Source organism: Gossypium arboreum, chromosome 12, assembly GCF_025698485.1.
Source record: "Gossypium arboreum isolate Shixiya-1 chromosome 12, ASM2569848v2, whole genome shotgun sequence".
NCBI lineage: Eukaryota > Viridiplantae > Streptophyta > Magnoliopsida > Malvales > Malvaceae > Gossypium > Gossypium arboreum.
In genome coordinates, this window is record NC_069081.1 from 63,330,491 (window position 1) to 63,344,695 (window position 14,205).

At 33.5% G+C, this 14,205-nt stretch overlaps 1 long non-coding RNA gene across 1 annotated transcript; it reads right to left on the reverse strand.

Annotated features, from left to right (window-relative positions):
* Positions 1 to 5,157: 5,157 nt before the first annotated feature.
* On the reverse strand, positions 5,158 to 6,733 carry LOC128285243 (uncharacterized). Its single transcript, XR_008275705.1, has 2 exons — positions 6,657 to 6,733; positions 5,158 to 5,298 (listed from the first exon to the last, which is right to left on the reverse strand). It is a non-coding gene; the product is annotated as an uncharacterized LOC128285243 (long non-coding RNA).
* Between the last annotated feature and the right edge of the window lie 7,472 nt (positions 6,734 to 14,205).

A 14,205-nucleotide genomic window follows, 5' to 3' on the forward strand; every position in this document is an offset into this window, starting at 1 on the left:
TTCTTTTATTTTAAGAAGGGTTTTCAATGAAAACACAATTTTTTCTAAAACACTTCAATGTGACACGTTGAATTCGGCCATAACGTCTAGGCTGGGTTTAGGGTGTTACAGGTACCTGTACCACTCACAACATAGTTATACTTTCTTCGTTAACTTGAAATCATAACTTTCACCATTGAACCATTTGGAACACTATCAGATATTCATTAAGTCTCAAACATGGGGTAAAGTGCCGATGCCATATCCCAGACATGGTCTTATACATGCTCTAGCATATCTGTGCCGATGCTGTGTCCCAGACATAGTCTTACACTGACACATCTCGTAGCCGATACATGTCCCAGACATGTCTTACACTGATTTATGTCTCGAGGCCGATGCATGTCCCAGACATGTCTTACACTAGCACTCGTTTCGATCCCGATGCCATGTTTCAAACATGTTCTTACACTGGCTCTCATAATGTGGCTGATGCATGTCCCAGACATGTCTTACACTAGCTCAAAATAACCCATATGTTATGGCATGAATACCTGACTTATTTCCTCCGTTCAAATTGGAACTCTACTATCTCTATTACAATCATGCTTTCTCAATTCCACAATCAAGCAATTCATGCTATATTAAATTCAAGTACAATTCAACACATACATTAACATTGTAATTGTATTATTTACATACAACTTACCTCGGATTATAAAATGTGGTGACTAGTCGATTTAATCAATTTTCTTGGCTTTCCCTCGGTTTAAGTTCAAATTTGGTGATTCTTGATCTATAATCACAAAATGCACTTATTTAGTCACTAAATAAAATTCAGCAATCAAAAATTCATATCTTTGGTAAAATGACCATTTTACTCCTAGGCCCGAAAATTAATTTTTATCAAATTTCATCATATCTTAAGCCTAGCCGAACCATTTTACTCTTATAGCAAATCCAAATTCCCACTATTTCACATACTTAACATCTATTTTACCACTTATGCATTATAGTCCTTTTAGGTGTTTTCATGCTAACACCTCTCACAAAAGTTGTTCATAACACACCCAAGACTTATTTTCTTCCATAAAAACTCAGCAAACATTACAAACCCTTTCATGGCAAAACCCTACACTCTTGATCATTTTGCAAAGTAGTACCCTCATTTGAAAGCCCATGTTTCATGGGTTTCAAAAGTACAAAAATATTCAAGAAAAACCATTAAAATCACTTAATTGAGAAGGCTTAAAGTTGCTGACATTTCAAGCTCTTAAAACCGCATTTATTTGCTGAAAATTTTGATCAAAAGAAAGGATGGAGAAAAGAAAATGATAGTTAGGCTTTTTGGCATCATTATAGCACACCTTATGTCATCAACATTACCTAATGTTGACTTTACCACACTTTCATCTCTCATGGCCAGCCAAGATATCACAATAGGGTCTAATTGCCCTTTAAAGACCCCCAATCTTTATTCTCTAGCTATTTGGCACTTTTAACTATCAATTTAGGACTTTTGCATTTTATGCGATTTAGTCCTTTTTCTCAATTGAGCTCATGAACGACAAAATTAACTCACCGAATTTTTCATACACTAATATAAACATGAAATGATTCCAAAATAATAAAAAAATAATTTATTCAACTCTGAATTTGTGGTCTCGAGATCACTATTTTGACTAGGCCCTAAATTGGGCTATTACAGTAAGTATCGAGTTATCGTCTCCACAAGGATTGTATTTGTGCTAAGTCACTTAATTTGTAAAATTATATGAACAACTTGGCAAATAAAAACACAATTTAATTGAGAAGTGATGATTAAAATATATTAGACTAAATGCAATGATCCCTAATGCAAATTAACCCAAGTATGCAAGCTATATGAATGAAATAGATTTTAGCAAAATTAAACATAATTTGGAACAAATATAACATAAATAAACTAGGAAAATTTCTTTAATTAAACTCAATTTATTATCAACATGCTTAATAATATTCAGAAAAACATTCCATGACAACTCGATCTTTCATGAGTTTGGAAATCACGTTAGGTCCTTTCAGAATCCTTTACTCAGTAAATATGCATTTTAATGATCCTTATTTACTAAGGGTTTCTTAGTATTCGTGTGAGGTAATAGGGACGTGTTAGGTTTGAAACAGTTTAATCACACAAATCTAAAAACTATGCAGATAACAGAGTCTAGTTAGGGTTGTTATGCAACCTGCAATTTAATCGAGTTAGGATCTAAATTGAGTATGCACATTTCTATTATGTGTCCACTAGTCGTCGTCTGGTTAGGATCACTCAGCTAATTCAGGTGCATTTTAATCACATATGAATGAAGTACAGATTTGATTTTAATTGAAAACATGATCGATTGAGGCACAAACATTATAAGCATGAATCTAATAAATCTTATTTAATCAAAGTAATCATCCTAGCTTAAATAAAATTAAGCTAACATTGTTGTAAACAAGAACAAAGAACACATAGCAAACATATTTAAATTAAATTAAAAAAAAGAAAGATTAAACCCAATTTAGAGTTGCTGTCACCTAAGACTCTGACTGATGAGGCTCCTTCGTTCCTTTGCTTCGCTCCTTTGTTAATGTCTTTCCAAGGTGGCCGAACAAGGGCTCTTTAAGAGGCTCAAATGCTAAAATATTTACGAAAAGATGATGATAGGTGTAGGGAGAAAAGAAGAATGCTAAGAGAATGAATAAGGAATGAAGGATGAGTATTGAGGGATGAGGGATGAGGGATGAGTAGAAATGTGAGAATGAGGTCTTATTTATAGGTGAAGAGAGGGGGATAGTTTACTAAAAATAGAAGTTTTCATCTTTTGAAGCATCTTCCATGGGTGGGCAGCCATAAATTGAGAAAGTTGAGCTGATTTTGCTTGTTTTTTGGTCAATTTGAGTGCCACAACAACTCAGGACTAAGACTCAATCAAGTGCAATTCTTCAGATAAATCTCTAATTTCTTCAACTCTTCAAGGACCTTGTGCAATTAAACCAAAAAGTGATTTATGGACAGCCATATGCAGCCGAATTTTGGGTTGACTTGGTCCCAAAATTGGACGGTCTTGTAATCCAACAATGCTATCGGAACTATCCAGAATAATTCAACAAGTTAGAGGACCAAAGAATAAAATTTACCCAATTTAATTAATTAATTTAAAACCCAAATTATTAATGAAATATTTTAAAACAATTATTAAATATAATTTTATATTTTATTATTTAATTTAATCATGCATGGCTCACTTTATGTCTTAGAAATATAATATATTCAAATTAATATGAAATAAGCCATTCATTGCATGAAAACTATATAATAAAGCATAAAATCACATTTTAATAATTTTTATGTCCTAATTTCATGTATTCACATATTTCATTAATTTAAACAATTACTTAGTTTTAACAACAATTTTAAGTTAAAAGGTGATAAATGACATAGGAAAAATCCTATATATTTTTCCATTTACAACACGCCCATGTGGCTTTGGGACATGCCCGTGTTGGCAGGCCGTGTGGCCACGCACGCTTGTGTCCCGAACCCGTGTAACTCTCTGTTTATGGCATCATTAACATTTAAAATCACATGGCCAAGTCACAGGCCTGTGTGGTTAGGCTGTTTGGGTGATTTAATTTTCATAATTTTTCATAAAGTAGGTGCAGACTTCACACGCCCTGGGCACACACCCTGGGCACACACCCATGTCCCTAGGCCGTGTCCTTCACAAGGCTGAGACACACGGTCTTTTCTCTGCCTGTGTGTCCAATTCAAAGCTAAAAATTCAAGATGCAGGGGGCACACGGCTAGATCGCACACCCATAGGGCAAGCCATGTGTCACACACGATCTAGACACACACTCGTGTGGACAAAAATAAGGCTATTTACCAAGCCATTTTGCCACCCTTACTTGCACCAACCTACACAAAAACAACCAACACCAATTAAAGCATATTCATACAACCAATTCATCCATAACCAAGTCATTCACACATCAGTTACATCTATGTTCTATCACATACAACAACTCATACTTATCATCTCAAACCATGCAAAATTCATATCCATGAAAAACATCATCATATTTATTTATACTTAATCAATATTAGCCAATTTCAATGGCCATTTACAAAATGAATCATCAACCATTATAAGCCAACACATTTAGCCAAATCGAATATTACACATAACAAAATGACCAAGTCCCTATACATGCCATACTCAAAATAATGAAATCATAAGTACCCAAAATGATAATTTGATACTGTGGATGGATCTCCAACAGTCTTCGATCCCCGAGCTGGCTTGGTGACTCTATAAGACAAGGGAAAAAGAAATGGGGTAAGCTTTAAAGCTTAGTATGTAACACCCCGTACCCGAGACCGTTTCCGGAGTCGAACACGAGGTGTTAACGGACTTAATTCATTAATTAAACAGCTCATACAATTCATTTTAAAATTTCCAGACAAGCTGGCTAACTGCATCACAGTCGCTTTAAAAATCATATCTCAAGTTACGAAACTCAAATCCAATTCCTAAATTTTCCTAAAACTAGACTCATATATATATCTACTAATTTTTTCTAGAATTTTGGTTGGGCCAATTAGTACAGTTTATTAGTTAAAGTCTCCCTGTTTCAGGGTTCAACTACTCTGACCTCTGTGTATTACGAACCAGATATCTCCCTATACAGACCTTCAATGACTATGCCGTTTGTCTCTAATAAAACTAGACTCAATAAGGAATCTGTACATATAAAGCGTGACTTCTAATTATCTTTGTAAAATTTATGGTGAATTTCCAAAGTCAGAACAGGGATCCAGAAATCGCTCTGGCCCTGTTTCACAAAAATTTAAACATCTCATAAAATATAGCTCATATACCTGTTTCGCTTATTCCATATGAAAATAGACTCATCAAGCTTTGATTCCATAACTTATTCATTATTTAATTCCATTTCTAATATTTTTAGTGATTTTTCAAACTCACGTCACTGCTGCTGTCTGAATCTATTTTATGGTAAATTTTACCTATTTCATGGTTTCGATGGATTAGCTAGCAATTTGACATACATAATACCAAATATGATCATGATTAGCCATTCCAATGGCTAATCATTACCAAGCATTTCTATTTTCATACCACTCAATAACCATATCATAAGACCATACATATAAAATGATTATAATGCTATACATGCCATACTCAAAATATACAAGCCATTATGCCAAGATGGTATACGGATAGTGTGAGCGTGCCTCCGACCGTTTCCGATTTCCGAGCTGGCTTGTCAACACTACAAGGAATGAAAAGGAGGGAGTAAGCATAAATGCTTAGTAAGCTCACATGCAAATAGCAAGTAACATAACCATATAAGCAAACATAAAACATCATTTGCATAATCATCACCAAGACATTCATATCACCTTTTCATTTATCATCTTACCATATTGTTGTTATATCGAGTTTTCAACCCGAGGGTTAAGTACATACCTGTTCAAAGTATCCATTTCACAACACTTACCAATACGTCCCTTTCATCTTGAGTATTCCTCCATTTGAGTAGAACTTTACTGTTGAACACATCGAATATAATTCGGATACATGGAAAGTTTGCACATAAGTGCCACATATGTAGCCAAGCTACCATGTAACCCGCCCATAAGTGAACTCGGACTCAACTCAACGAGCTCGGCGTTCGATCCATAAGTGAACTCGGACTCAACTCAACGAGTTCGGATGCCTAGTTACATCTCACGAACTCGGACTCAACTCAACGAGTTCGAACGCTTGCATCCATAAGTGAACTCGGACTCAACTCAACGAGTTCGGATGCTCAACCATCCTAGTGACATGTCACTTGTATCCTAATCTATTCCTAAGGTTCAAACGGGCTTTTTTCCTCGATCTCACATCTTTGCCGTCTTCCACGGAATATCGAAATCGATACTTGGTGATAGTTCATACTCATCAAGTAATTCACATAATTACATATTATCAAACAATTATCACAAGTATAATATTTCAAAATAATTATCATATCATTTAAAAAAATTAAAACATTTAAAATAATAACTATGTTACCAACATTTACATATGAACTTACCTCGTATGCTAAAATGGCTATTTTACCATTTCGTCCACAACTTGGTATTTTCCCATTTTAGCCCGAATTTTAGTTTTCGTTGCTCTATCATTTAAAATATAGTCTAATTAGGACTCACATTATTCAAATTGACCCAAAATCATATTTTGGAAAAATTACAATTTTGCCCTAAACTTTTGCATATTTACACTTTTGCCCCAAAGCTCGTAAATTAAAATTCAGCCTATTTTCTTATGTTTTATGACATGCTGATCATTTTTCCTTCTATGGCAACATCAAATTCTCACTCTAACATGTACTTATGACTATTAGGTATTTTTACCGATTAAGCCCTTTTGCTCGTTTTCACTTAAAACCGAGTAGCACAAGTTGTCTAACATAATTTAAAACCTCACATTCTATCATAAAACACCAAAATACACAAATTTCACCTATGGGTATTTTTCCAAATATAAACCCTAGGTTAAATTATTGCTAGCATAAGCTAAATCGAGCTAAGGGACTCCAAAACGTAAAAATCATTAAAAACGAGGCTAGAACAGACTTACAATCGAGCTTGGAAGCTTGAAAAACCCTAGCCATGGTTTCTCCTTGCTATATTCGGCCATGGGGTTGAAGATGAGCAAAATTGGCTTTAATTTTGTATTTTAATTCATTTTACCCTAAATGACCAAAATGCCCTTACTACTAAACTTTCCAAAAATTCCTTCCATGTCCTAATTTTTGTCCATAGACTTAGAAATTGGTAAAATTACTCTTTAAGGACCTCTAATTAATAATCTAATTCAATTTTATGCAAAATACTTCTAGAACACAAGTTTTGCAATTTATTCAATTTAGTCCCAAATTTCAAATTAAGCACTTTATGCATAAAATTTCTTCACGAAATTTTCACACAATCATGCAATCATATCATAGACCTTAAAATAATCATAAAATAATTATTTCTATCTCGAATTTTGTGGTCACGAAACCACTATTTCGACTAGGCCCAAAATCGGATATTATAACTCTCCCCCTTGTGGATTTTCGTCCCGAAAATCTTACCGAAAAAGTGGTCTTCACTTTTAATCTCATATTTGGTGTCAAGAACTTGCACTTAGACTGCACCTCCAATACATCTCTTCAATTTCTCATATGATCTAAAAGCTTACAATGCAACTCTCAACTGTTCTTAAATTTTCAACCCTTCTTAATTTCCCATGATATCATGACATAAAACCCGGATCTCAACTTGATTTAATGGAGACCGAATTCCAAGAAATCCAACAATCAAAGAGACACGAAATTCCATGAATCGATGAGTAGGAATTCATTCAATACGATGTGATTTATAGATCTCGCCAAACATTTAACAATAGGATACATCACATTTTCCTCTTTCCGCCATAGAAATAATTCGATATGGCCTCAAGAATAATCCTTCTCATTTCCATCCCAATATCAACATTGACAAGGATAATTTTGATAGATCCCAATGCTCGGCTTTAACCCCTTTAACAACTCCGATTTTATGTAACATCGGATGCTCTAAACTATCACATTACCTCACCGTCTTGAAACACATCACAATTCATACAACAATACATTCTTGAAAGTCGAAGTCTTTGCTCAATGTAGACTAGTCTAGTTCGGACGCCTTGCTACCAATATTCTCATCTATCCGAACTCTGTCAACATGTAATAAACTTTTAGCTTTCACAAGATGGAAACCTTATCATTCAGTAGTGACTTAAACTAATATTCAACTCTTTCTAATAAATATACACTTCTCGTTCAAACTATTTACTCTTTTATACGCGTACAAAATGAAATTCTATTATCGACTTGGGAAAATAATCCGACATAATTGTCACATGAAATCTTTCAAATAAATAATTTACCATACCGACTAAAACTCGCGCTTTTATCACCTATGCCTTTACGATGTCAAATCCTTACATAGAAATTAGAAAAATCCCAATACTAAAATCACCACATTACCAAGATCAAATTAGAAGTATAGTCATATTTGACATGATTATCACGAATGAAGAACGATTTTGAACATGAGTCGAATTGACAAATTATGGAACAAAGATAACAAGAAAAGCGAATAAAGAAATCCAAGATAGAGAAACCCGAATAAAGAAATCCGAATAAAGAGATCCGGGATAAAGAAACCCAAGATACGATACTATGCCGAGAATCGAAAATCAAATTCATAGAGAAAATACGAATACCACGATAATTCTTCAAAGAAAGAAAGTCCAAAAGAAAACATCATTTAATCCCATCGAAATCAAATATAACAAGATCAATATATCTTCCCATACATATATATCGGATGAAGCATCAAGTAGAAGAAACAGAATCATAATATCATATGAATTCTCTCATCAATTCTTATCGAACGAAATGAAATAGAATACCCGATAAAATAGAGCAATATAAATTATAAACCATCAGACTACCAATGCTTTCATCCAACACCGAATTAGAAGACATTCCCATATAACAAGAATTTCTTCAAGATCAATAGCCATAGAAATATTTCGAGAACGGGTGAACACATAGAACATCTCAAAAGAGATCGCTAAATCATGTCCGGTCATAATCACACACTCGGATAATTCACATTTGAAATATCATTTCCCCAACTAGTTCTGCCACACAAATTTTATATTAAACCATTCACTAAAAAGGCCAATTCTGAATAAATTTCGATTTACACTTTTCTCGACCTTGCACTTGAGTAATTCGATTTACCAAGGAGAATTCCTTTTCTAACTAGGACGATGCATAACTCCAATAATTTTTACGTCAATCCGATACTTTCGGCTCGACTTTACTTATCACTCATTTTCAATCTCGGATCATACTTATAATTATTCTATCACCGAACTCTTTGGGTTCTCAACCGAAAACTTATTCAATACAAATCTCATGAAATTCCATTATAAGTACCACTTTGGTAAGGGGGAGGGGTTGTAGGACCTCTAACTCGACTTTCTTATACATACACATATGACACAACTTCCATCGTCATAGTAACATCATCATAATCATGTCATTCATTCATGTTGGCTTACACCAATTTTCCTATTGTCCCATTTAGACAATATACTTATGCATACATTCTATGTTTTCTAGATAGCTTTACTTATCCATTCAATTAATTAAATTAATTCATGCTCATGACATTATATAAGGCCAAACAAACATAGATATTTGCATCACAATCACAACTTTCATTTCGTGCATCATCATGTACATATCATTACAATCATATAATTCAGGTCCAACAATTTAACATAGATAAGTTCATTTCATTATAATCCTTTACCTCATAAAAATTATATACCATTAACATTCATCAACATTCGACATCCAATCAAGACAAGGACATTTTCATTCAGTATCATAATATTATGACCTTTATTCATACCTCTACTACTTTCTATTTATTCCATTCATCTTATCAAGTAAGCCACATACACTACATCATATGAGCATTAAGCAAATATGAATATTTATCACAACATGAACTTTCATCTCACATATTATCACATATGTATCATAAACCTTTATTCATACTTTTACGAACCGAGACTTATCATAATCATAATTTTACTCAAATACCTTTACTTAACATTGAACATGGTTGGCGCAGCTCGGTTGGAGAGTACCCTGTCTAAATAAGACGGTACTTATACGCGTCGGAAGACATCACACTATCACAGATCAGTGGCATGTATAGCTAAACTTTTACACATGCTAGGTTAGTCCGAGAACCGACTAAACCTGCTCTGATACCACTAAATGTAACACCTCGTGTTCGACTCCGAAAACAGTCTCGGGTACGGGGTGTTACATTTAGATTATCATATCATTTAAATAACATAAAAACATTTAAAATAATAACTATGTTACCAACATTTACATATGAACTTATCTCGTATGCGAAAATGGCTATTTTTACCATTTCGTCCACAACTTGGTATTTTCCCCATTTTAGCCCGAATTTTAGTTTTCCTTGCTCTATCATTTAAAATATAGTCTAATTAGGACTCACATTATTCAAATTGACCCAAAATCATATTTTGGAAAAATTACAATTTTGCCCTTAAACTTTTGCATATTTACACTTTTGCCCCAAAGCTCGTAAATTAAAATTCTGCCTATTTTCTTATGTTTTATGACATGCTGATCATTTTTCCCTTCTATGGCAACATCAAATTCTCACTCTAACATGTACTTATGACTATTAGGTATTTTTACCGATTAAGCCCTTTTGCTCGTTTTCACTTAAAACCGAGTAGCACAAGTTGTCTAACATAATTTAAAACCTCACATTCTATCATAAAACACCAAAATACACAAATTTCACCTATGGGTATTTTTCCAAATATAAACCCTAGGTTAAATTATTGCTAGCATAAGCTAAATCGAGCTACGGGACTCCAAAAACGTAAAAATCATTAAAAACGAGGCTAGAACGGACTTACAATCGAGCTTGGAAGCTTGAAAACCCTAGCCATGGTTTCTCCTTGCTATATTCGGCCATGGGGTTGAAGATCAGCAAAATTGGCTTTTAATTTTGTATTTTAATTCATTTTACCCTAAATAACCAAAATGCCCTTACTACTAAACTTTCCAAAATTCCTTCCATGTCCTAATTTTTGTCCATAGACTTAGAAATTGGTAAAATTACTCTTTAAGGACCTCTAATTAATAATCTAATTCAATTTTATGCAAAATACTTCTAGAACACAAGTTTTGCAATTTATTCAATTTAGTCCCAAATTTCAAATTAAGCACTTTATGCATAAAATTTCTTCACGAAATTTTCACACAATCATGCAATCATATCATAGACCTTAAAATAATCATAAAATAATTATTTCTATCTCGAATTTTGTGGTCACGAAACCACTATTCCGACTAGGCTCAAAATCAGGATATTACATAGTAACTTTCTATGCAAATAATAGGCATCATAAACTCATTTTAACATATTTTTAACATGAAGTAAATTAACAAAGATATCATTGTAAATCCCATAATCAAGCTTGTCATAGATGATATTAAAACCTTAACATCGTAACTTACTCAATCAAACCTTATCATGGGTTCATCACGTATAGAGCTCATTAAGCATGAGTTTTATATGCATACCTATACCAACTTGCAACATACCATTTTCTTCCACAACATACCATAATCTTTTATAACTTTAACATGGCCATTAAGTTACCTGTTGAACCACTTGGAATATTAAAGGATACTTGGGAAATCTCACACACATAGTACCATACCAATGCCATATCCTAGATATAGTCTTACATGGGATCTCAAATCGATGCCAATAGCCTAGCTATGGTCTTACACGAAATCTCATATTGATGCCATATCCAGATATGGTCTTACACGTAAACTCAAATAACCCTAATGTCATGACATTCGTATCCTATCTATTCTTAAGGTTCAACTGGGATATTTCTCACTCGTCGAAACTTTTTCGAATTTATTCAAAGAGCAATTCAAAATTCATATAATAATAACACAATTAAAGCATAAATAATAATGCATTATTTACATACGAACTTACCTCGGTATCAAAAAAAGTAGGTAAGGATTTAATCGTCAAACACCTTATTCTTTCCCCGATCAAGGTCCGAACTTTGTTTTTCTTAATCTATAATAACAAATTTAGATTATTTAATATTCACATTACTCAAATTATTCCAAACATCACACTATGGAAAAATTACCTTTTTGCCCCTAATGTTTCACATTTTTACAAATTAGTCCTTAGGCTCTTAAAATGGCACTCAATTTCTTTGTTACCCAAGCCTAACCTAACCATAAACATGCTCATATCAGCCCACATTTTTCATCAAATCATATTTTTACTAACCATTTTACAACTTTTTACAAATAGGTCCTTTTTAGGTATTTTCATGAAAAATCACTTAGTAAAAGTTGTTTATAACACCTCAAACATACAATATCTTCCATCAAACATCAAAATACATGCATGTCACACATGCGTAAATTTTTAAACATTAACCCTGCTTCAAAATAATGGTAGAAATAGGTAAATCGAGTTACGAGGACTTAAATAAAGAACATTAAAAACGGGGCTAGAATGCACTTACTATCAAGCTTGAAAATTGAAGAAACCCTAGCTATGGTGTCCTTATGAAATTTTTGGCAAGGTAGAAGATGATGGAAAAAGTTTTGGCTTTATTTTCCCTTTTTATTCTTTTATTTACCAAATGACTAAAATGCCCTTAATACATAACTTTAAAATTTCACCTATTCATGTCCATTTTTGTCCACTAACTTATCCAATGGTCTAATTACCATCTAAGGACCTCTAATTTAAAACCACATAGCAATTAAACATCTTCAATAAGTAGAACTCAACTTTTACACTTTTTACAATTTAGTCATTTTTACTAAGTTAAGGGTTCAAACGTCAAAATTTTTGAACGAAGTTTTTACGAAATCATTCCGTGAAACTGTAGACCATAAAAATGTAATGAAAAAATTCTTCTATGTTAGATTTGTGGTCCCAAAACTACTATTCCGACTAGCCCCAAAATCGCCGATTTGAAAAGAAACACAAGTGATTGGTTAGGAGTATGACAGATTTTTAGAAACACTCTATCGCTGATTTGACATTCAATATCCTTTCGTTTCAAATCTACATATGATTTTTGTCGATCTGAAGCGGCTTTCAAACTGTTGCAAACTACTTTCACTTTCTCTTTTGTCTCTCTATTCAAATCAACCCTGTAAATCTTTTTCTCACTAAACTCAGTCAAGTACAACGGAGTGCAGCAGTTACAACCATATAAAGCTTTGTACGGTGCCATCTTTCTGCTCGATTGAAAACTATTATTATATGCAAACTCAACAAAAGGTAAATATTTTTCCTAGTTGCCTTCAAACTCTAAAACACAGCAACGAAGCATATCTTCGTGAATCTGAATCACTCTCTTGGACTGACCATCTGTTCAAGGATTAAATGCAGTGCTAAAATGCAATTGTGTACCCAAAGCCTCTTACAATTTCTACCAAAATCGTGATGTAAATCGCGGATCTCTATCCGAAATAATAGAAACTGACACCCCATGCAATCTAACAATCTCAGAGATGTACAATTAAGCTAATCTATCTAGTGAAAAATCTGTACGTACAGGAATGAAATATGCACATTTCGTTAAACTATCAACAACAACCCAAATATCATCTTTCTTTTTCGGAGATAGGGGTAAACCCGATACGAAATCTATCATAACTCTATCCTATTTCCACTCAGGTATCATTACTGGCTGTAGTAGTCCCGAAGGTACTTGCTGTTCGGCTTTAACCTATTGACAAACCAAGCATCTTGACACAAATTTTGAAATGTCTCGTTTCATACCTAACCACCAATACAACCGTTTCAAATCATTTTACATCTTAGTACTCCCTAGATGAACACATAAGCAACCACTATTTGCTTCATATAAAATTTTTTGTATAAGCTCTGGATACTTCGGCACACAAAATTTACCTCGAGACCGTAAACAATCATCAAATCCAATCTAATACTCTGAATCAGTAGTCGACTCGCACTGTACTCTTTTAGCTTGCATTTCATTATCACATTTCTAAGCTTTACAGATTTTTTGGAGAAACACCGGTTTAGCTTTTAATTAAGCAAAAATAGAATCATCATTAGCTAATGTTAATCGTGTATTCATCGCTCTCAAAGCGAACAAAGATTTCCTACTCAAAGCATCTGCAACTACATTCGCTTTCCCCAGATGATAATCAATCACTATCTCGTTGTCTTTAAACAACTTGTGCCATTTTCGTTGTCGTAAATTCAAATCTTTCTAAGACATTAGATACTTCAAGCTATTATGGTCAGTAAAAATATGGCATTTTTTACCAAACAAACGATGTCACCAAATTTTCAATACGAATACAATAGCAGCCAACTCTAAGTCATGCATCAGATAATTCTTTTCATGCGATTTTAACTATCTGGAAGCATAAGCTATCACTTTTCCTTCTTGCATTAAAACATATCCCAAACCGTTCAATGATGCATCACTGAAA